Consider the following 22,716-nt stretch of genomic DNA (forward strand, 5'->3'; position numbering starts at 1 on the left):
CCATGACTATCTTTTGATCAACGAGCTAGTCAACTAGAGGCTCACTAGGGACGTGTTGTGGTCTATGTATTCACACATGTATTATGATTTCCGGATAACACAATTATAGCATGAACAATAGACAATTATCATGAACAAAGAAATATAATAATAACCATTTTATTATTGCCTCTAGGGCATATTTCCAATAGTCTCCCACTTGTAGTAGAGTCAATAGTCTAGTTACATTGTGATGAATCGAACACCCATGCAGTTCTGGTGTTGATCATGTTTTGCTCTAGGGAGAGGATTACTCAACGGATCTGCCAGATTCAGGTCCGTATGTACTTTACAAATATCTATGTCTCCATTTTGAACACTTTCACGAATGGAGTTGAAGCGACGCTTGATATGCCTGGTCTTCTTGTGAAACCTGGGCTCCTTGGCAAGGGCAATAGCTCCAGTGTTGTCACAGAAGAGAGTCATCGGGCCCGACGCATTGGGTATGACTCCTAGGTCGGTAATGAACTCCTTCACCCAGATTGCCTCTTGTGCTGCCTCCGAGGCTGCCATGTACTCCGCTTCACATGTAGATCCCGCCACAATGCTTTGCTTGCAACTGCACCAGCTTACTGGCCCACCATTCAAAATATACACGTATCCGGTTTGTGACTTAGAGTCATCCATATCTGTGTCGAAGCTAGCATCGACGTAACCCTTTACGACGAGCTCTTCGTCACCTCCATAAACGGGAAACATGTCCTTAGTCCTCTTCAGGTACTTTAGGATATTCTTGACCGCTGTCCAGTGTTCCATGCCAGGATTACTTTGGTACCTTCCTACCAAACTTACGGCAAGGTTTACATCAGGTCTGGTACACAGCATAGCATACATGATAGACCCTATGGCCAAGGCATAGGGGACGACACTTTTCTCTATCTTCTGCCGTGGTCGGGCATTGAGCCGTGCTCAATCTCGTACCTTGCAATACAGGCAAGAACCCCTTCTTTGACTGATCCATTTTGAACTTCTTCAATATCTTGTCAAGGTACGTACTCTGTGAAAGACCAATGAGGCGTCTCGATCTATCTCTATAGATCTTGATGCCTAATATATAAGCATCTTCTCCAAGATCCTTCATTGAAAACCACTTGTTCAAGTAGGCCTTTATGCTTTCCAAGAATTCTATATCATTTCCCATCAACAGTATGTCATCCACATACAATATGAGAAATGCTACAGAGCTCCCACTCACCTTCTTGAAAATGCAGGCTTCTCCATAAGTCTGTGTAAACCCAAATGCTTTGATCATCTCATCAAAACGAATGTTCCAACTCCGAGATGCTTGCACCAGCCCATAAATCGAGCGTTGGAGCTTACACACCTTGTTAGCATTCTTAGGATCGACAAAACCTTCCGGCTGCATCATATACAATTCTTCCTTAAGGAAACCATTAAGGAATGCCGTTTTGATGTCCATTTGCCATATCTCATAATCATAGAATGCGGCAATTGCTAACATGATTCGGACGGACTTCAGCTTCGCTACGGGTGAGAAAGTCTCATCGTAGTCAACCCCTTGAACTTGTCGATAACCCTTAGCGACAAGCCGAGCTTTATAGATGGTTACGTTACCATCCGCGTCTGTCTTCTTCTTAAAGATCCATTTGTTTTCTATGGCTCGCCGATCATCGGGCAAGTCAGTCAAAGTCCATACTTCATTTTCATACATGGATCCTATCTCGGATTTCATGGCTTCCAGCCATTTGTCGGAATCTGGGCCCGCCATCGCTTCTTCATAGTTCGAAGGTTCACTGTTGTCTAACAACATGATTTCTAGGATAGGGTTGCCGTACCACTCTCGTGCGGAACGTGTCCTTGTGGACCTACGAAGTTCAGTAGCAACTTGATCTGAAGTTTCATGATCATCATCATTAACTTCCTCTCTAGTCGGTGCAGGCACCTCAGGAACAATTTCTTGAGCTGCGCCACTTACCGGTTCAAGAGGTAATACGTCATCGAGTTCTACTTTCCTCCCACTTATTTCTTTCAAGAGAAACTCTTTCTCTAGAAAGGATCCATTCTTGGCAACAAAGATCTTGCCTTCGGATCCGAGGTAGAAAGTATACCAAATAGTTTCTTTAGGGTATCCTATGAAGACGCATTTTTCCGACTTGGGTTCGAGCTTTTCAGGTTGAAGTTTCTTGACATAAGCATCGCATCCCCAAACTTTTAGAAATGATAGCTTAGGTTTCTTCCCAAACCATAATTCATACGGTGTCGTCTCAACGGATTTCCACGGAGCCCTATTTAAAGTGAATGTGGCAGTCTCTAAAGCATAGCCCCAAAATGACAGCGGTAAATCGGTAAGAGACATCATAGATCGCACCATATCCAATAGAGTGCGATTACGACGTTCGGACACACCATTACGCTGAGGTGTTCCAGGCGGCGTGAGTTGTGAAACTATTCCACATTTCCTTAAGTGTGTGCCAAATTCGTGACTCAAGTATTCTCCCCCATGATCTGATCATAGGAACTTGATTTTCCTATCACATTGATTCTCAACCTCACTCTGAAATTCCTTGAACTTTTCAAAGGTCTCAGACTTGTGTTTCATTAAGTAGACATACCCATATCTACTCAAGTCATCAGTGAGGGTGAGAACATAACGATAGCCACCGCGAGCCTCAACACTCATTGGACCGCACACATCAGTATGTATGATTTCCAATAAGTTGGTTGCTCGCTCCATTGTTCCTGAGAACGGAGTCTTGGTCATTTTACACATGAGGCATGGTTCGCACGTGTCAAATGATTCGTAATCAAGAGACTCCAAAAGTCCATCTGCATGGAGCTTCTTCATGCGTTTGACACCTATGTGACCAAGGCGGCAGTGCCACAAGTATGTGGGACTATCATTATCAACCTTACATCTTTTGGTATTCACACTATGAATATGTGTAACATTACGCTCGAGATTCATTAAGAATAAACCATTCACCAGTGGAGCATGACCATAAAACATATCTCTCATATAAATAGAACTACCATTATTCTCGGATTTAAATGAGTAGCCATCTCGAATTAAACGAGATCCTGATACAATGTTCATGCTCAAAGCTGGCACTAAATAACAATTATTGAGGTTTAAAACTAATCCCGTAGGTAAATGTAGAGGCAGCGTGCCGACGGCGATCACATCGACCTTGGAACCATTCCCGACGCGCATCGTCACCTCGTCCTTCGCCAGTTTCCGCTTATTCCGCAGCTCCTGCTTTGAGTTATAAATGTGAGCAACCGCACCGGTATCAAATACCCAGGAGCTACTACGAGTACTGGTAAGGTACACATCAATTACATGTATATCACATATACCTTTAGTTTTGCCGGCCTTCTTGTCCGCTAAGTATTTGGGGCAGTTCCGCTTCCAGTGACCACTTCCCTTGCAATAAAAGCACTCAGTCTCGGGCTTGGGTCCATTCTTTGGCTTCTTCCCGGCAGCTTGCTTACTGGGCGCGGCAACTCCCTTGCCGTCCTTCTTGAAGTTCTTCTTACCCTTGCCTTTCTTGAACTTAGTGGTTTTATTCACTATCAACACTTGATGTTCCTTTTTGACTTCTACCTCTGCTGATTTCAGCATTGAATATACCTCAGGAATGGTCTTTTCCATCCCCTGCATATTGAATTTCATCACAAAGCTCTTGTAGCTCGGTGGAAGCGACTGAAGGATTCTGTCAATGACCGCGTCATCCGGGAGATTAACTCCCAGCTGAGTCAAGCGGTTATGCAACCCAGACATTTTGAGTATGTGCTCACTAACAGAACTATTTTCCTCCACTTTACAACTGAAGAACTTGTCGGAGACTTCATATCTCTCGACCCGGGCATGAGCTTGGAAAACCATTTTCAGCTCTTCGAACATCTCATATGCTCCGTGTCGCTCAAAACGCTTTTGGAGCCCCGGTTCTAAGCTGTAAAGCATGCCGCACTGAACGAGGGAGTGATCATCAGCACATGACTGCCAAGCGTTCATAACGTCTTGGTTCTCTGGGATGGGTGTGTCACCTAGCGGTGCTTCTAGGACATAATCTTTCTTGGCAGCTATGAGGATGATCCTCAGGTTCCGGACCCAGTCCGTATAGTTGCTGCCATCATCTTTCAGCTTGGTTTTCTCTAGGAACGCGTTGAAGTTGAGGGCAACATTAGCGTGGGCCATTTGATCTACAAGACATAGTGTAAAGATTTTAGACTAAGTTCATGATAATTAAGTTCATCTAATCAAATTATTCAATGAACTCCCACTCAGATAGACATCCCTCTAGTCATCTAAGTGAAACATGATCCGAGTCAACTAGGCCGTGTCCGATCATCACGTGATACGGACTAGTCAACATCGGTGAACATCTTCATGTTGATCGTATCTTCTATACAACTCATGCTCGACCTTTCGGTCTTCCGTGTTCCGAGGCCATGTCTATACATGCTAGGCTCGTCAAGTCAACCTAAGTGTATTGCGTGTGTAAATCTGGCTTACACCCGTTGTATTCGAATGTTAGAATCTATCACACCCGATCATCACGTGGTGCTTCGAAACAACGAACCTTCGCAATGGTGCACAGTTAGGGGGAACACTTTCTTGAAATTATTACGAGGGATCATCTTATTTAAGCTACCATCGTTCTAAGCAAATAAGATGCAAAACATGATAAACATCACATGCAATCAAATAGTGACATGATATGGCCAATTTCATTTGCTCCTTTTGATCTCCATCTTCGGGGCTTCATGATCATCGTTGTCACCGGCATGACACCATGATCTCCATCATCGTGTCTTCTTGAAGTTTTCTCGTCATCCATTACTTCTACTACTATGGCTAACGCTTTAGCAATAAAGTAAAGTAATTACATGACATTTATGTTGACACGCAGGTCATAAATAAATTAAGACAACTCCTATGGCTGCTGCCGGTTGTCATACTCATCGACATGCAAGTCGTGATTCCTATTACAAGAACATGATCAATCTCATACATCACATATATCATTCATCACATCCTTTTGGCCATATCACATCACACGGCACATGCTGCAAAAACAAGTTAGACGTTCTCTAATTGTTGTTGCAAGTTTTTACGTGGCTGCTATAGGTTTCTCGCAAGAACGTTTCTTACCTACGCCAAAACCACAACGTGATATGCCAATCTATTTACCCTTCATAAGGACCCTTTTCATTGAATCCAATCCGACTAAAGTGGGAGAGACAGACACCCGCTAGCCACCTTATGCAACTAGTGCATGTCAATCAGTGGAACCAGTCTCACGTAAGCGTACGTGTAAGGTCGGTCCGGGCCGCTTCATCCCATGATGCCGCCGAATCAAGATAAGACTAGTAACGGCAAGCAAATTGACAATATCCACGCCCACAACTGCTTTGTGTTCTACTCATGCATAGAAACTACGCATAGACCTAGCTCATGATGCCACTGTTGGGGAACGTAGCAGAATTTTTAAAATTTTCTACGCATCACCAAGATCAATCTATGGAGTCATCTAGCAACGAGGGAGAGAGGAGTGCATCTACATACCCTTGTAGATCACGCGCGGAAGTGTTCAAGAGAACGGGGTTGATGGAGTCGTACTCGTCGTGATCCAAATCACCGACGACCTAGCGCCGAACGGACGGCACCTCCGCATTCAACACACGTACGGTTGGGAAGACGTCTCCTCCAACTTGATCCGGCAAGGGGGGAGGAGAGGTTGATGAAGATCCAGCAGCACGACGGCGTGGTGGTGGAAGCAACGGGTGATCTCGGCAGGGCTTCGCCAAGCTCAAGGAGAGGGAGGAGTGTCGCGGGAGGGAGAGGGAGGCGCCAGGGGCTAGGGTGCGGCTGCCCTCCCTCCCCCCACTATATATAGGACCCCTAGGGGGCGCCGGCCCTAGGAGATTGAACCCTAGGCGCAGGGGAGGCCCATGGGGGGCGCACCAGCCCACTAGGGGCTGGTTCCCCTCCCACTTTAGCCCATGGGGCCCTCCGGGATAGGTGGACCCACTCGGTGGACCCCCGGGACCCATCCGGTGGTCCCGGTACAATACTGATTACCCCCGAAACCTTCCCGATGGCCGAAACTTGACTTCCTATATATAAATCTTCACCTCCGGACCATTTCTGAAATCCTCGTGATGTCCGGGATCTCATCCGGGACTCCGAACAACTTTCGGGTTACCGTATACTAATATCTCAACAACCCTAGCATCATCGAACCTTAAGTGTGTAGACCCTACGGGTTCATGAGACACGCAGACATGATCGAGACGACTCTCCGGTCAATAACCAATAGTGGGATCTGGATACCCATGTTGGCTCCCACATGCTCCTCGATGATCTCATCGGATGAACCACGATGTCGAGGATTCAATCAATCCCGTATACAATTCCCTTTGTCAATCGGTACGTTACTTGCCCGAGACTCGATCGTCGGTATCCCAATACCTCGTTCAATCTCGTTACCGGCAAGTCACTTTCCTCGTACCATAATGCATGATCCCATGATCAACCACTTGGTCACATTGGGCTCATTATGATGATGCATTACCGAGTGGGCCCAGAGATACCTCTCCGTCATACGGAGTGACAAATCCCAGTGTCGATTCGTGCCAACCCAACAGACACTTTCGGAGATACCTGTAGTGTACCTTTATAGTCACCCAGTTACGTTGTGACGTTTGGCACACCCAAAGCACTCCTACGGTATCCGGGTGTTGCATAATCTCATGGTCTAAGGAAATGATACTTGACATTCGGAAAAGCTATAGCAAACGAACTACATGATCTTTGAGCTATGCTTAGGATTGGGTCTTGTCCATCACATCATTCTCCTAATGATGTGATCCCGTTATCAATGACATCCAATGTCCATAGTCAGGAAACCATGACTATCTTTTGATCAATGAGCTAGTCAACTAGAGGCTCACTAGGGACGTGTTGTGGTCTATGTATTCACACATGTATTACGATTTCCGGATAACACAATTATAGCATGAACAATAGACAATTATCATGAACAAAGAAATATAATAATAACCATTTTATTATTGCCTCTAGGGCATATTTCCAACACCCCTTCCTTCCTTCTCCTTTTCCCTTCCCTTTCCTTCCCTCCTACTCCTACTACATGGAAGGGCTCCTAATTCTACTAGGAAAAGGGGAATCCTACTCCCGGTGGGAGTAGGACTCCCCTAGGGCGCGCCATAGAGAGGGCCGGCCCTCCCCCTCCTCCACTCCTTTATATACGGGGGCAGGGGGCACCCCAAACACACAACAATTGATCTCTTGATCTCTTAGCCGTGTGCGGTGCCCCCCTCCACCATAATCCACCTCGATCATATCATAGCGGTGCTTAGGCAAAGCCCTGCGTCGGTAGGACATCATCATCGTCACCACGCCATCATGCTGACGAAACTCTCCCTCAACACTCGGCTGGATCAGAGTTCGAGGGATGTCATCGAGTTGAACGTGTGCAGAACTCGGAGGTGTCGTGCGTTCGGTACTTGATCGGTCGGATCGTGAAGACGTACGACTACATCAACCGCGTTGTGCTAACGCTTCCGCTTTCGGTCTACGAGGGTACGTGGACAACACTCTCCCCTCTCGTTGCTATGCATCGCCATGATCTTGCGTGTGCGTAGGAAATTTTTGAAATTACTATGTTCCCCAACAGTAATTTCAACTTCATGATATTTAATTCATTCAACAATTTACTCATAGGATATAAGTGAAGCACAAGAGTAAATGACAAGCTACTCCAAAAATATATAAGTGAAGATCAAGCGAGTACTTATGTAAATGGGTAGCTATTTGAGGAATCTCTCTTATTTAAAAGCTTTCAGATCTAAGTATTTTATGAAAACAACAAGCAAAAATGGAAATAAAATGACATTACAAGGATAGCACAACTCATGTGAAGAAGCAAAAACTTAGGCTCAACCGATATTAACCGATAATTGTTGATGAAGAAAGGTGGGATGCCTACCGGGGCATCCCCAAGCTTAGATGCTTGAGGCTTCTTGAAATATTATCTTGGGATGCCTAGGGCATCCCCAAGCTTGAGCTTCTGTGTCTCCTTAATTCCTTTTATATCACGGTTTCCCTAAGTCTTAAAAACTTCATCCACACAAACCTCAACAAGAACTCGTGAGAAAAGTTAGTATAAAGCAATGCAAAAACCTTATCATTCTCTACTATAGCAAATAACTAAAAATTTATTCAATACTGCATACTAAATGCCTCTGCATATTTAATACTCCTATCCTCAAATAGAATCATTAAACAAGCAAACATAACAGCAATCTGCCAAAACAATACAGTCTGTAAAGAATGCAAGAGTATCAATACTTCTTTAACTCCAAATATTATAAAAATCTACCACACTGTAGAAAAATTATCAGAGATTATTTTGCAAAAAGTTTCAACATTTTAATAGATTCTGACTTTTCTAGGGATTTTTTGCAACAGCGATAAACTTTCTGTTTTGAAACAGCAACATGTATATTTGCAAAATAAGCATGGTAAAGGCTATCCTTGATAATTTTATTGAAATGAAAGATGCAAAACATTATTCTAAATAACAGCAAGCAAATCCTAACAAAATAAAATGACGCTCCAAGCAAAACTCATATCATGTGACGAATAAAAATGTTGCTCCAAGTGAGGTTACCGATAATGTTGGAGACGAAAGAGCGGATGCCTTCCGGGGCATTCCCAAGCTTAGTTGCTTGGATCTTCCTTGAATATTAACTTGGGGTGCCTTGGGAATCCCCAATATTAGGGTTTTGTCACTCCTTATTCTCCTCATATCGATGTCTCGCCCAAAACTTGAAAACTTCAATCACACAAAACTTAACGGAACTTCGTGAGATAGGTTAGTATGATAAAGAGCAAACCATTTCACTTTGGTACTGTCAAAGAGAAGATTCATAATTGTTTTCACACAATGCCTACTGTAACTTATCATTTCCACAATTTATATTGAGCAATATAAGCCATAGAAACTAGAAAACAAGCAAACTATGCATTGAAAACAGAATCTGTCAAAAACAGAACAGCCTGTAATGATCTGGAAAACTACCATACTTCTGCTACTCAAAAAATTCTGAAAAATTAGGAAAACATGGGAAATTTGTATGTCAATCATCTTTAAAAAATTAAATAATTTACCACATTCCAGCAGATTAGATCAATTCTGTTTTTGGAAGCAAAAGTTTCTGTTTTTGCACAGAATCAAGTCAACTATCATCCACACTATCCCAAAGGTTGTACTTGGCACTTTATTGAAACAAAGGCTATAAAACATGATTACTACAGTAGCTTAATCATGTGAACACATAAAAACAGTAGGGGTAAATGTTGGGTTGTCTCCCAACAGGCGCTTTTCTTTAATGCCTTTTAGCTAGGCATGGTGATTTTAATGATGCTCACATACAAGTAAAGAATTGAAACATAATGAGAGCATCATGAAACACATGTCAAGCACATTTAAGTCTAACCCACTTCCTATGAATAGGGATTTTTTGAGCTAATAATTTATGGGAGAAAGAATCAACTAGCATAGGAAGGCAAAACGAGCATAACTTCAAGATTTTCAACACATAGAGGGAAAACTTGATATTTTTGCAATATGTAAAAGCATATGTTCCTCTCTCATAATAATTTTCAGTAGCATCATGAAGAAATTCAACAATATAACCATCACATAAAGCATTCCTTTCATGACACAAAAGCATAGAAAACTTATTACTCTCCACATAAGCAAATTTCTTCTCATCAATAGTAGTGGGAGCAAACTCAACAAAATAACTATCATGAGAGTGAAAATTAAATCATGATGACAAACTTCATGCTTATCATTATTCTTTATAGCATACATGTCATCACCATAATCATCATAGATAGCAACTTTGTTATCATAGTCAATTGAAGCCTCATCCAAAATGGTCGATTCATCACTAAATAAAGTCATGACCTCTCCAAATGCACTTTCATCACTATAATCATCATAAATAGGAGGCATGCAATCATTATAAAAAAACTCACATCAAATCTTGGGGGACTAAAAATATCATCTTCATCAAATATAGCATCCCCACGCTTATGGCTTTGCATATCATTAGCATCATGGATATTCAAAGAGTTCATACCAACAACATTGCAATCATACTCATCATTGAAAGAGTTTTTGTCAAACATTGTATATAATTCTTCTTCTATGAATTGAACACAATTTTCCTTTCCACCATTTTCACGAAATACATTATAAAGATGAATAATATGATGCGACCTCAATTCCATTTTTTTGTAGTTTTCTTTTATAAACCAAACTAGTGATAAAACAAGAAACTAAAAGATTCAATTGCAATATCTAAGGATATACCTTCATGCACTCACCTCCCCGGCAACGGCGCTAGAAAAGAGCTTCGTTGACGGGATGTGAGTGCCGCTTACCTAGCCTCCCCGGCAACGGCACCATAAAAGAGCTTGGTGTCTACTGCACAACTTTATTCTTGTAGACACGTGTTGGGCCTCCAAGCGTAGAGTTTTGTAGGACAATAGCAATTTTCCCTCAAGTGGATGACCTTAGGTTTATCAATCTGTGGGAGGTGTAGGATGAAGATGGTCTCTCTCAAACAACCCTGCAATCAAATACAATAAATCTCTTGTGTCCCCAACACACCCAATACAATGGCAAATTGTATAGGTGCACTAGTTCGGCGAATAGATGGTGATAAAAGTGTAATATGGATGGTAGAAATATATTTTTATAATATGAATGAATAAAAACAACAAGGTAGCAGATAGTAAACAGGCACAAAAACGGTATTGCAATGCTTGAAAATGAGGCCTAGGGTCCATACTTTTGCTAGTGCAATCTCTCAACAATGCTAATATAATTGGATCTTATAACCATCCCTCAATGTGCAACGAAGAATCACTCTGAAGTTCCTATCTAGCAGAGAACATAAGAAGAAATCGTTTGTAGGGTACGAAACCACCTCGAAGCTATTCTTTCCAATCGATCTATCCAAGAGTTCGTACTAAAATGACACAAAATAATTTCAGATTCATAATACCCAATCCAACACAAAGAACCTCAAAGAGTGCCCCAAGATTTCTACCGGAGAAACAAAAGACGAGAACGTGCATCAACCCCTATGCATAGATTGCCCCTATGTCACCGCGGGAATCCACGAGTTGAATGCCAAAACACATATCAAGTGAAACGATATGATACCCCATTGTCACCACAGGTATTCATATGCAAGACATATATCAAGTGCTCTCAAATCCATAAAAGTATTCAATCCGATAACAACGAAATCTCAAAGGGAAAAACTCAATTCACCACAACAAGATAGAGAGGGGAAAACACCATATGATCCGACTATATTAACAAAGCTCGTGATACATCAAGATCATGACATCTCAAGAACACGAGAGAGAGAGAGATTAAACACATAGCTACTGGTACAAACCCTCAGCCCTGAGGGTGGACTACTCCCTCCTCATCATGGTGGCCGCTGGGATGATGAAGATGGCCACCGATGATAATTCCCCCATCCGGTAGGGCGCTGGAGTGACGTCTAGATTGGTTTCTTGTAGCTACAGAGCCTTGCAGCGGCGGAACTTCTGATCTAGGGTTACCCCGAGTTTTTTTTGGAATATTTGGGAATTTATAGGATAAAGAGGGGGTGCGGGAGGCCACCGAGGTGGGCACAACGCACCTGGGCCCCCAGGTGCGTCCTGGTGGGTTGTGCCCCCCTCAGGGCACCCCCCCAGGTGCTGCTCTGGCCCATTGGAAGTGTTCTGGTCCATAAAAATTCCTCAAAAAGTTTTGCGGTGTTTGGACTCCGTTTGATATTGATTTCCTGCGATGTAAAAAACAAGCAAAAAACAGCAACTGGCACTGGGCACTGGGTCAATAGGTTAGTCCCAAAAAATGATATAAAGTTGCTATAAAATGATTGTAAAACATTCAATAATGATAATATAACAACATGAATACTTCATAAATTATAGATACTTTGGAGACGTATCAGTCACCCACAAGTACCAATCTATAGTTCCGGTACAAATATTGGACACACGAGATGAACTAGGGTTTGAGAGGAGATGGTTTTGTTGAAGATGTTGATGGAGATTGCCCTCCCCAAGATGGGAGAGTTCTTGGTGATGATGATGACGATGATTTCCCCCTCCAGGAGGGAAGTTCCCACAGCGGAATCGCTGCGCCGGAGGGCAATAGTGCTCCTTCCCAAGTTCCGCCTCAAGACGGCGGCACTTCATCCCGAAAGTCCTCTCCTTATTTTTTTTCTATGTCAAAATGACTTATATGCCAGAAGAGGGGCACTGGAGGTGGGCCGAGGAGGGCACAACCCACCAGGGCGCGCCTGGGCTTCCCGGTGCGCCTAGGTGGGTTGTGCCCACCTGGTGGGCCCCCTATGGTACTTATTTGATCCATTATTTCTTATATATTCCATAAAAAATCTCTGTAAAGTTTCAGCTCATTTGGAGTTGTGCAGAATAGGTAGCCTGACGTAGCCTTTTCAGGTCCAAATTTCCAGCTGCCGATATTCTCCCTCTTTGTGTGAACCTTGCATATCATGATAGAAAAGGCATTAGAATTACTCCAAAAAGCATTATTATAAATAAAAACATTATAAATAATAGTAGGTAAACATGATGCAAAATGGACGTATCACCGACAAGCAAGCAACCACCCACCATGGAGAGAATAGTGAGAGAGTGAGCCACCAAAAAGGGAGTGAGAGCCACAAGCCCCAAATGAGTGCCACCACGATGAGAGACAAGAAAAAAGTTAGTGCTATTTGCTACCAAAAGTGAGATGAGAGAAGTGTGTGAGAACCCATCAGGTGTTGTGCACTATGTCCTATTGTGCAAAGATGAAGTGGCAAGGACTAACACCTCTCACAATCTACCTTTAGTGTTGTCTTCTCTATTGCAGGAATTCAAGGAAATTTTTCCCGATGAGCTACCTCCGGGACTACCTCCTCTTCGCGGCATCAAACACCAAATCGACCTCATCCTTGGTGTACCATTACCGAACAAGGCACCCTACTGCATCAACCCCAAAGAAACCAAGGAAATACAACGATAAGTGCAACAACTCATTGACAACGGGCATGTACGTGAAAGCTTAAGTCCTTGTGCCATTTCGGTTATTCTTGTGCCTAAGAAAGATGGTAGTTTTTGCATGTGTTCCGATTGCCATCCCATTAATGCTATCACCGTTCGTTATCGCTATCCCATTCCACGCCTTGATGATATGCTAGATGATCTTAGCGGAGCCACCATTTTCTCTAAGATTGATCTTAAGAGTGGCTATTACCAAATTCGCATCCAAGAGGTGATGAATGTAAGACCGCTTTCAAAACCAAATTTGGCTTGTATGAATGGTTGGTCATGCCTATGGGTTTATCCGAAGCACCCGGCACTTTTATGCGTGTGATGCATTATGTCCTTTACCCTTACATTGGCGTATTTGTTGTGGTCTACTTTGACGACATCCTCGTGTTTAGCATGTCTCTAGAAGTTCATGTCACCCATCTTAGAACCATTTTGCACACTCTAAGAAAAGAGCGCCTTTATGCTAATATGGACAAATGCCTTTTTGGTGTTGATAAGCTTGTTTTCTTGGGTTTCGTTGTTTCTTCTAAGGGTGTTCATGTAGATGAAGCTAAAATTGGTGCTATTAAACCTTGTCCACAACCAACCAACTTGCAACAAGTGTGTAGTTTCCTTGGCTTAGCCGGTTTCTATCATAGATTCGTTAAGGACTTTAGCACTATTGCATCTCCTTTGCATGCCTTGAGTAAAAAGAACGCACCATTTGTTTGGGGACCATCCGAAGATACCGCATTTCATGAGCTTAAGAATTTGCTTACACATGCTCCTTTGTTTGCCTTGCCCAATTTTAGCAAAACCTTTGAAGTTCATTGCGATGCTAGTGGCAACGATATAGGAGGTGTGTTAATGCAAGAGAAGTGCCCCATAGCTTACTTTAGTGAGAAACCTTCATGAGCGCAACTTAACTGCCCCATAACTTATCTACCCCATTTACGACAAAGAGCTATATGCTTTAGTGAGAGTCTTGCATGTGTGGGAACATTATCTTCGCCCTCATGAATTTGTCATCCATCTGGATCATGAAATGCTTAAATACCTCAAGGGTCAAACTAAACTGAATAAGCGACATGCCAAATGGAGTGAGTTTATTGAATCCTATCCTTATGTTATCAAGTACATCAAAGGTATGGAAAATGTTGTGGCGGATGCTTTATCCTGCAAATGCATGCTTGTAACTAAACTTGAATTGCATGTCATTGGCTTTGAGCACATAAAAGGCTTGTATGTGCATGATCCTACTTTTGCTATTCCATATGCCAAATGTTTGACGCATACATCTTGGGAACGCTTTTACATCAAGGATGATTATCTTATGAGAGCTAACAAACTATGTATCCCCGAGTCTTCTCTTCATTTGTTACTTTTGCAAGAGGCTGATGGAGGACTTATGGGTCATTTTGGACGCGACAAGACATTTGCCACGCTCTCTAAGAACTACTTTTGGCCCAAGATGTTCCGTGACGTCTCGCGCTTCACAAATCGATGCTCTACATGTCGCAAAGCTAAGTCTAAAGCTCAATCCCATGCTCTTTATATGCCACTTCCTATTCTGTATCACCCATGGGAAGATATTAGTATGGACTATGTGCCTGGTTTACCTAGAACTCGAAATGGCAAATATTCATTGTTTGTTGTCGTGGACCGTTTCTCTAAGATGGCACATTTTATTCCATGCAATAAGATAGACGATGCTTCACATGTTGCCAATCTCTTTTGTAGGGAAATCTTGCGTCTACATGGAGTGCCAAAGTCGATTGTCTCGGACCGCGACATCAAGTTCCTAAGTTACTTTTGGAAGACCCTATGTGCCAAGCTCGAAATTAAGCTCTTGTTCTCTTCGGCATACCATCCACAAACTGACGGCAAACGGAGGTCACGAACCAGACGATATCTACTCTCCTCCACGTGTTGATCAATAAGAACATCAAGGAGTGGGAGGAGTGCTTACTCATCGCCGAGTACGCCTAAAGTCGCGCAAGACATTCGACTACCGGCAAGTCACCCTTCGAGGTCGTCTACGGATTCAACCCGTTGTCCCCATTGGACATCCTACCTCTACCACCACAAGAGCGCATCAACATGGACGCGGGCGCATGAGGGAGATATCTCAAGAAGGTGCATGAAGATAAAAGGCACACCATCGAGCGCCATGTACAACGCCTCGCGACCAAGCTCAACATCAACAAGCAACCCATGATATTCAACATTGGAGATCTTGTGTGGATACACCGTTGCAAGTCCCGCTTCCCCAACAAACGCAAGTACAAACTTCTACCTCGAGCTGACGGACCCTTCAAGGTGCTAGCATGCTACAACAACAATGCATACAAGATCGACCTACCGTGCGACAAGTACAATATGAGCGATGTCTTCAATGTCAAGGATCTCTCTCCCTACCATGGCGATGAGGCTTTCGACCCGAGGTCGGACCTTTCCCCGGGGGGGGGGGTGATGTAGAGCATCCTACGGTCATCCCCATGGATCTACCTACATCTCCTACAACACCATGTGAACCAATGACTAGAAATCGAGCGAGGGCTATTGAAACTAAGGTGTACTCGTTCCTCTCCGAACTTACCCTTTCTTCATATGAAGCATGGCTACTACCTCAAGCGGAAACCCTATGTGTGATCAGGTACCTAGAGGATAGCCACGGAGCAACTACACCCAATGACCAAGATGGCGAGGACACCAAGTACGAGGACCAAGAGAAGAAGCTGCCAGACGTCTACAGCCTCCGGACGACCGAACCACATCGGACGTCCGACGACTGGAGCACCAACCAACCAGCCCAAGCCCTAGCCAGTGAGTCCTACAACAGCCAGACGTCCGACAACCCCCAGCACCCAAACGATCGAGCCCCTCCGGACATCCGGTGCCACCCAACAGAACGAAAATTAACAGAAGTGCGAGCCCTCTGGACGACCGAGCCCCGGACGACCGAGCCCTCCGGACATCTGATGGTGCCTGACCAGCGCAGAATCACCGGACGACCGGTGCCCTCCATACGACCGGACCCTTGCGAGCCTCCGGACGTCTGGAACCCGTCGGACGTCCGACACCTGTGTGCACACAATGACTAGGGCCGAGGCCCATGTACCCCATTCGTCCCTCTAGACTATATATACTCCTCATCCTCCCTCTTTCTAGGGTTAGCATTGGTTTAGCTCATACTACAGATAGAGCATTGCTCATCCACTTGATACTACTCCGTTTGGAGACTGAGGCCTCCTAGGAGAAGATCCCCCAAGTGGATTCAAGACCCTCTTGTGGGAAGATCCCCTAGTGGATTCAAGACCTCCTTCTAGGAGAAGAGTTTGCTACCATTTGTATCCCTCTTTGTTGGATTTGAATCATGTATCCCTCTTTGTGTTCATGGATCTAGCACATCTCGTTGATTTGAGTGATTCCTTTTGTTTCCCTTCGTGATTTCCCTCGTGTGTTCGTCGTGTTCTTCGGGATTCCCCCTCCAAATCGTAAAAGATTGGCCCCTAGGGTTCCATCCTACATCACGTGGTATGTGGCAGGAGGGAGCGCCAAAAGCAGTTATGCGTTAGAATATTAAGTTTCAGCCTTGTAACTTAACACAACACTTTTAGCTGCTGCCATCTTTTTTTCCATTGTAAGATACTATATGCCAATATTAAGTTTTAGTGTGTCAGTGACTTAACATAAAAAAATTACATACACGAAAATATTGAAATAAATTTTCATTTAAATTGGAAGAATTCTACATCACAATTGTTGTAACATTTCTAATTGTGAAGTTGACCCATAAATAAATCAAAATGATTAATTAATTAAATTTTCATTAATTGTAACTAACAAGTTTAGCATCATAATGTTAACTTTGAGCATTTGTAACTTAATGCAATAATTTTTACACACATAAAGTAACTGTGATGATTTTTATTTGTATCTTAAGATTCTAGATCATAATATCTCATACTAAACAGACTTAATATGTGCGACAACAGAGATATTCGTAGGAAACAAACAAGTACAAAAACACATACTCCCTCCGTCTGGTGAAGAGTGTACGTTTGGCTTTAAAATTTGTCCACAAAAGAGTGTATTTTTATCTTTCCAATGTATTTTAAAATAAAAAATACGCCTCTCTCATCACACGGTAATCAAGACCAATAACATTCTACACTTGGCTTTCTTAATTTTTACATGCACTTAGCTCATTGGAGGTTGGGTAATTAAAGAGTAGAGAGATAGTGACTTGCACCTTTCCAATGCATTATTTACTTCACTTCATAATCTGTCTTAAAATTTCTATATGTACACTTTTCATCGGACGAAGGGAGTAGCTAGCACATAAACATGAGTGCTAAATTCAAAAAGTGTTAGAGAGATTAACGGGTCTAGAACAGGAAACATGTATCAAGACCAGAGAACTAACCTTTCTAGTAAACTCCTTGGATGTAACTCTGCTCCTCTTTGTTGATATTGTTGATATGCTCCAATCGCTTGGAAAAAACCGTTGTCTTCCATTTCTTCTATAGAAATGTTGGTCGAAGATGATAGTTCTTGCATGAGAACAATGGTATCTTTTGTCGTGAGAAACCACACATTAGAAGGGACCTCCCGTCCCCCACCTCTCGCCCCCGTGTCGCCCCCCAGGGGAGGCTCGGGTGGAAACCCTCGACATCGCCGCCGCCGCCCCCTCTCCCTCACCCCCTCGCCGCCGTCGGCGCATGTCGGCGGGCAAAGCCCGTGGGCGGCTGGCGGTGGCAGGATCTGGCGCTCGTGCTGGTCGGGCATGCCCCTCGCGCTGGTTGGGCTGCGAGATCTAGAGCTGGAGTAACGGCGCACGGCGGAGCCTCGCAGTGGGGTGGAGGAGCGCGGCTGGGGCTCGCGGGAGTAGCTGGTTGCGGCGCGGTGGCCCCTCCTGGAGGCGACAACACATGACTAGGCGGGTCAAGGCGGCTGCGGCGCGGTTAGGGCATGGTGGCGTGGTGGTGCTCGGCCAAGAGCGGTTGCGCTTGTGGCGGCCGAGCACGCGCAGTCTTCGTGCCTCCGTCATGGTGCCCTCGTGGTCGTGGGCGTTGGAGGCGGTGGAGTGGGCCGGATGGGTCCAATCTGGGTTGTAGGGACGTGACATAGCCGTCTGCCGAGAGTTGGCCTGACGGTTTGGTGTGCGGTCCGGGGACCCTTGGTCGGGCATGAAGAGAGCTCGGCGAGTTCTCTGCCGTGGAGGTGTTGGTGGTATGGCTGTGTGCTCCTGGCTGTGTGGGTCTTGGAGGGACCACGACTTCTCGGCTATGATGGTGAGGTGGTGCGGCGGCGGTGGACTGGCCAACTTGGATGTTGTGGCCCCAATTTGGAGGGCAGGGATGGAGGTGCAGGGCGATCCGAAAGAAATTCCTGCCCGTGAGGCGGCGACGGCGTCCGTGGGCGTCGTTCCCCTCCTTGGAGGCTCCGCCAAGGTGTGTCGGCATCTCCATCTCTCGCGCTTGTGATTGGTAGCGGTCTCCGGGCGAAAGCCTAGGTTCGGGTTGAATCGGCGTGATGGCGGCGTCCTCTACGTCGTTACTCTGTTGGGAGCATCGCGTTTGAAGACACAGTCTCGAGGTTCCATGTTGAGCTATTTCGGTGCTCGTCGTTGTCTAAGACGATCTTCAGTGGCGCAATGTACGTCATCGCCGGTGAATCCAAGACGGTGTCTTTTGTGAACTGACCAAGTTCTGCCATCTACTTGCCACTTTCTTTTAGGCATTGAAGAGTGGATGGTGCGTCGACGAGGGAAGTTCACCGGGAGTTGGTGTTGTCTTCGGAGGTGTCGGGCGATGGTCGAGACGCGGCGATGTTGCTCTGTTTTTGGACAAGCTCCTTTTGCTTTGTAGTTTGTGTTGTCGATGGTCGCTATCTTCGGACTAGCCTGGTGTGGTGTCTAAACTACGCTTGTTGTTCGCAACAAGTTATATTCTTTTTGTATTTTAAATTTTGCCTTCTATAAAAATATGGTACGCATTCGCGTACTCTCGAAAATAATAATAATATACAACAAGTAACAAGAACAACACAAACAATCGGCAGAATGAATCGTTTTTGCTCATCCTTACTATTTGTATAGGTTAGATTCTGTAATCTAGTCCCCTAAAAAAAAACTGTAATCCACTATTTAGACGGCACACCGCACACGAAGAGGTACCCGACCTTACTCCTACAAGTATACCATCTCGATCTACAAGTGCACTACGCACATTAACAACACAACATTATATTCAAGTGCACTACGCACATTAACAACACAACATTATATTCACAAATCAATTTACGAAAATTGAAACCCTAATTTCTTTTAGGAATATTGACGCAGATGGACGACTCGCGAGACACGAACCTCACCCCTCCTGCTTGCCAGAAATCGTCTTCCAGACTCTGTTCAAGAATTCATCCGATTAACCAGTTAACTTGCCGATTAATCCCTATTTATAGGGTCCCGAGTAGCCGATTACCCGATAAATCATCCAATTAATTAATTAAATGGTTGATTAACTTGCCGATTAGCCTATTAATCTCCTACTCACCAGCCCACCAAACAGCTATCAGTTAACGATGTCCTTAACAATGCTTCCAGAGCACGACCCATGGGCACGCGAAAGGCTGGAACAACATGAATGCAAAAAAAAGAGAGAGAGAGAGTCTGGAACAACATCAACCACGCAACGCTCCTTCCACGTGGCCCACGAGCAGCGAGACACCAATTCTACAATCTACACCCAGGCAAGGGCACCGGTGCCCCTCCTGACCGGGCAACCACGGGGTACACGGCTCCTACATCCAGAGGGGCAAAACCGTCCAGTAAAAAACATTCCGCCCCACCCCGTACGTCTTCTTCTTCCCCAATCTCCAACGCCCTCCTCCTCAGATCAGATCGTGGAAGCCCAGGCCAAATCCAAAGCGACAACAGAAAAGCTCGAGCTCTTGCTTGGGTGGTCGAGCGAGCAGACCCCGATCCCAGCAGTAGCACCAGGAGGAGGAAGATGTCGTCGGTGTTCAGCGGCGATGAGACCGCCCCCTTCTTCGGCTTTCTCGGCGCCGCCGCGGCTCTCGTCTTCTCATGTACGCCCTCTCCCATCTCTCTCAAACTTGCCAGCCTCTTGTGTAGCTTACATATGTTTGGGGGAATACGGTTGGAGCTCTGATCCGCCCGGATCGGCGGAGCGTTGTCCCTTCTAGCGCGCTGGTCCTTCGATTCCGTAGATTCGATTCGTTTAGCAGCCGAGACGAAGCGCGCGCTTTGGTCTGGGTTTGTCCCTGCGATCGTTGACGAGATCTTTCCGTGTCCCATGCTTGCAGGTATGGGGGCGGCCTACGGGACGGCCAAGAGCGGCGTCGGCGTGGCGTCCATGGGAGTCATGCGCCCGGAGCTCGTCATGAAGTCCATCGTGCCCGTTGTCATGGCTGGAGTGCTCGGTATCTACGGGCTTATTATCGCTGTCATCATCAGTACCGGGATCAACCCCAAGGCCAAGCCCTACTACCTCTTCGACGGCTACGCCCACCTCTCGTCCGGGCTCGCCTGTGGCCTTGCCGGACTTGCTGCTGGCATGGCCATCGGCATTGTTGGTGATGCTGGAGTCAGGTAAGCTCAATTTATCATCTCTTACTGTGTTATGCGCACTGATTTTGCTGGTATGTTGGTTTGTTTATGACTAATTTGCATTGTTAATGCACATGCCTCACGCCTGTGCCTACATAGTACTCCCTCCGTTCCTAAATACAAGTCTTTGTTGAGATTCCACTATAGACTACATACGTATGTATATAGATGCATTTTAGAGTATGATTCACTCATTTTGCTCCGTATGTAGTCCATAGTGAAATCTCTCCAAAGACTTATATTTAGGAACGGAGGGAGTAGTAGGGCGCACGTGTTGCCTTTGAAGGGATGCATTTAGGTGGATGGTTCTGACCCAATATGTCATAGGCCGGATTCTGTTTGAGATTCGAATCTCTGTAGGCTCGCTGTTCAAGTTTCATTTATTTAGTTGTCTCGTATACTCCAATATATAGCCTTAACAGAAGTAAATTTCAGTTACAGCATGGATCATTCTCTACACAAATCCACTTAGGTTGTTTATGACTAGACTAACAATTCATCAATAAGCTGAAATCTGAGGATGAACATATACGAGCTCTTATTAGTACTACACTCTAGGCATGATATGCTTGTTGTACCAATTATCTTAGGAAACAATCTTGAGTTTTAGAAAAATGACGCTGGCTATTTCTTCCCTCACCTACGTACTATAGATGATGAGCCTTTGTTATGTCAATTACTTCTTTCACCATGAATTTTGTGTAGGTCGGTCTATTATTGGTGGATTTACTTTATATATGCTGCTCACCAGGCAAAAACATTTTTCAGTGGAACCGCCTTTGTGGATTTATGATACTCTCTGAACTGTATACTTTGTATTTGTTCTGGTCTTTGTAGTTTATTAGTGTGATGTCCTATATGTTTAGTTACTAGTATGATTCTCTCTGCTTGTTAAGTTTTGGCAATATGTATGTGTACTGCTATCTGTAAATGAAACTCCCAAACTTGGAACTAAGCTACGCTGATTCTAATTCCTTGTTAAGGGTTTAGTATTTGTCAATGTTATTAGTTAGCTCTTCCCTTTCTACAGGTTTGTTGCTCCCTGGGTAAGACCTGATAATTGCTAAGTACAAAGATTATGTAATTTAATTCTTTTTCCTTGTATATACTGTTGATTTGACATGCGTGCCTTACCATCGGAGGGTCAATTGGAACTTGCCTAAATTGTACCCCGTTCTGATCAAACGTCATTGTCTGCAGGGCAAATGCTCAGCAGCCCAAGCTGTTTGTCGGCATGATCCTCATCCTCATCTTCGCAGAGGCGCTCGCTCTCTACGGTCTCATTGTCGGCATCATCCTGTCATCCCGAGCTGGCCAGTCTCGTGCCGATTAGCCAATTAGGCATGTTCCACACACGCGGCCCTGTGTGCCCTCTTGTTTTATATTATTCAGACAGCAAACTGAGCTCTAGAGGTTATCATGTCTAGTTTTCATTCTTCTGTTTGGTGGAGAAAAAAACATCTGTAGCCAAGGGAGTTTTGCCCTTGATGTACCATTCTTTTCCCGTCAAGATGCTGGGAGGGGGTTGATGCTTATGTATGCACAGTTATTTACCTTTTGGGTCTGGCTGGACGGTGTAATCTGGTGAATAAGCGAGAACTTGCAATGCAATTGAGTTTTGTCCATTCATCCCCCAATATCCTTTCTTGTGTCGCAAAGGAGAAGTACACATGGTTTGAAACTACTCCCTCCGTTCCTAAATACTTGTCTTTCTAGGCATTTCAACAAGTGACTATATACGGAGCAAAATGAGTGAATCTACACTCTAAAATATATTTACATATATCCGTATGTAGTAGTCATTTAAAATGCCTAAAAAAACAAATATTTAGGAATGGAGGGAGTAGAATGGGACCCTTTGGTTTAAAAGGGTCATTAAAAATAGTTTGATTTGTAGGATTAAATTCCTTTGTTTTTC

The 22,716-nt window shown here is 44.5% G+C and overlaps 1 pseudogene; it reads left to right on the plus strand.

Moving 5' to 3' along the window:
• The first annotated feature begins 18,354 nt into the window (after positions 1–18,354).
• Positions 18,355–22,427, plus strand: LOC119302298 (annotated as a pseudogene).
• Positions 22,428–22,716: the final 289 nt, after the last annotated feature.

The sequence above is a fragment of the Triticum dicoccoides genome, chromosome 5A (genome assembly GCF_002162155.2).
Source record: "Triticum dicoccoides isolate Atlit2015 ecotype Zavitan chromosome 5A, WEW_v2.0, whole genome shotgun sequence".
Lineage (NCBI taxonomy): Eukaryota > Viridiplantae > Streptophyta > Magnoliopsida > Poales > Poaceae > Triticum > Triticum dicoccoides.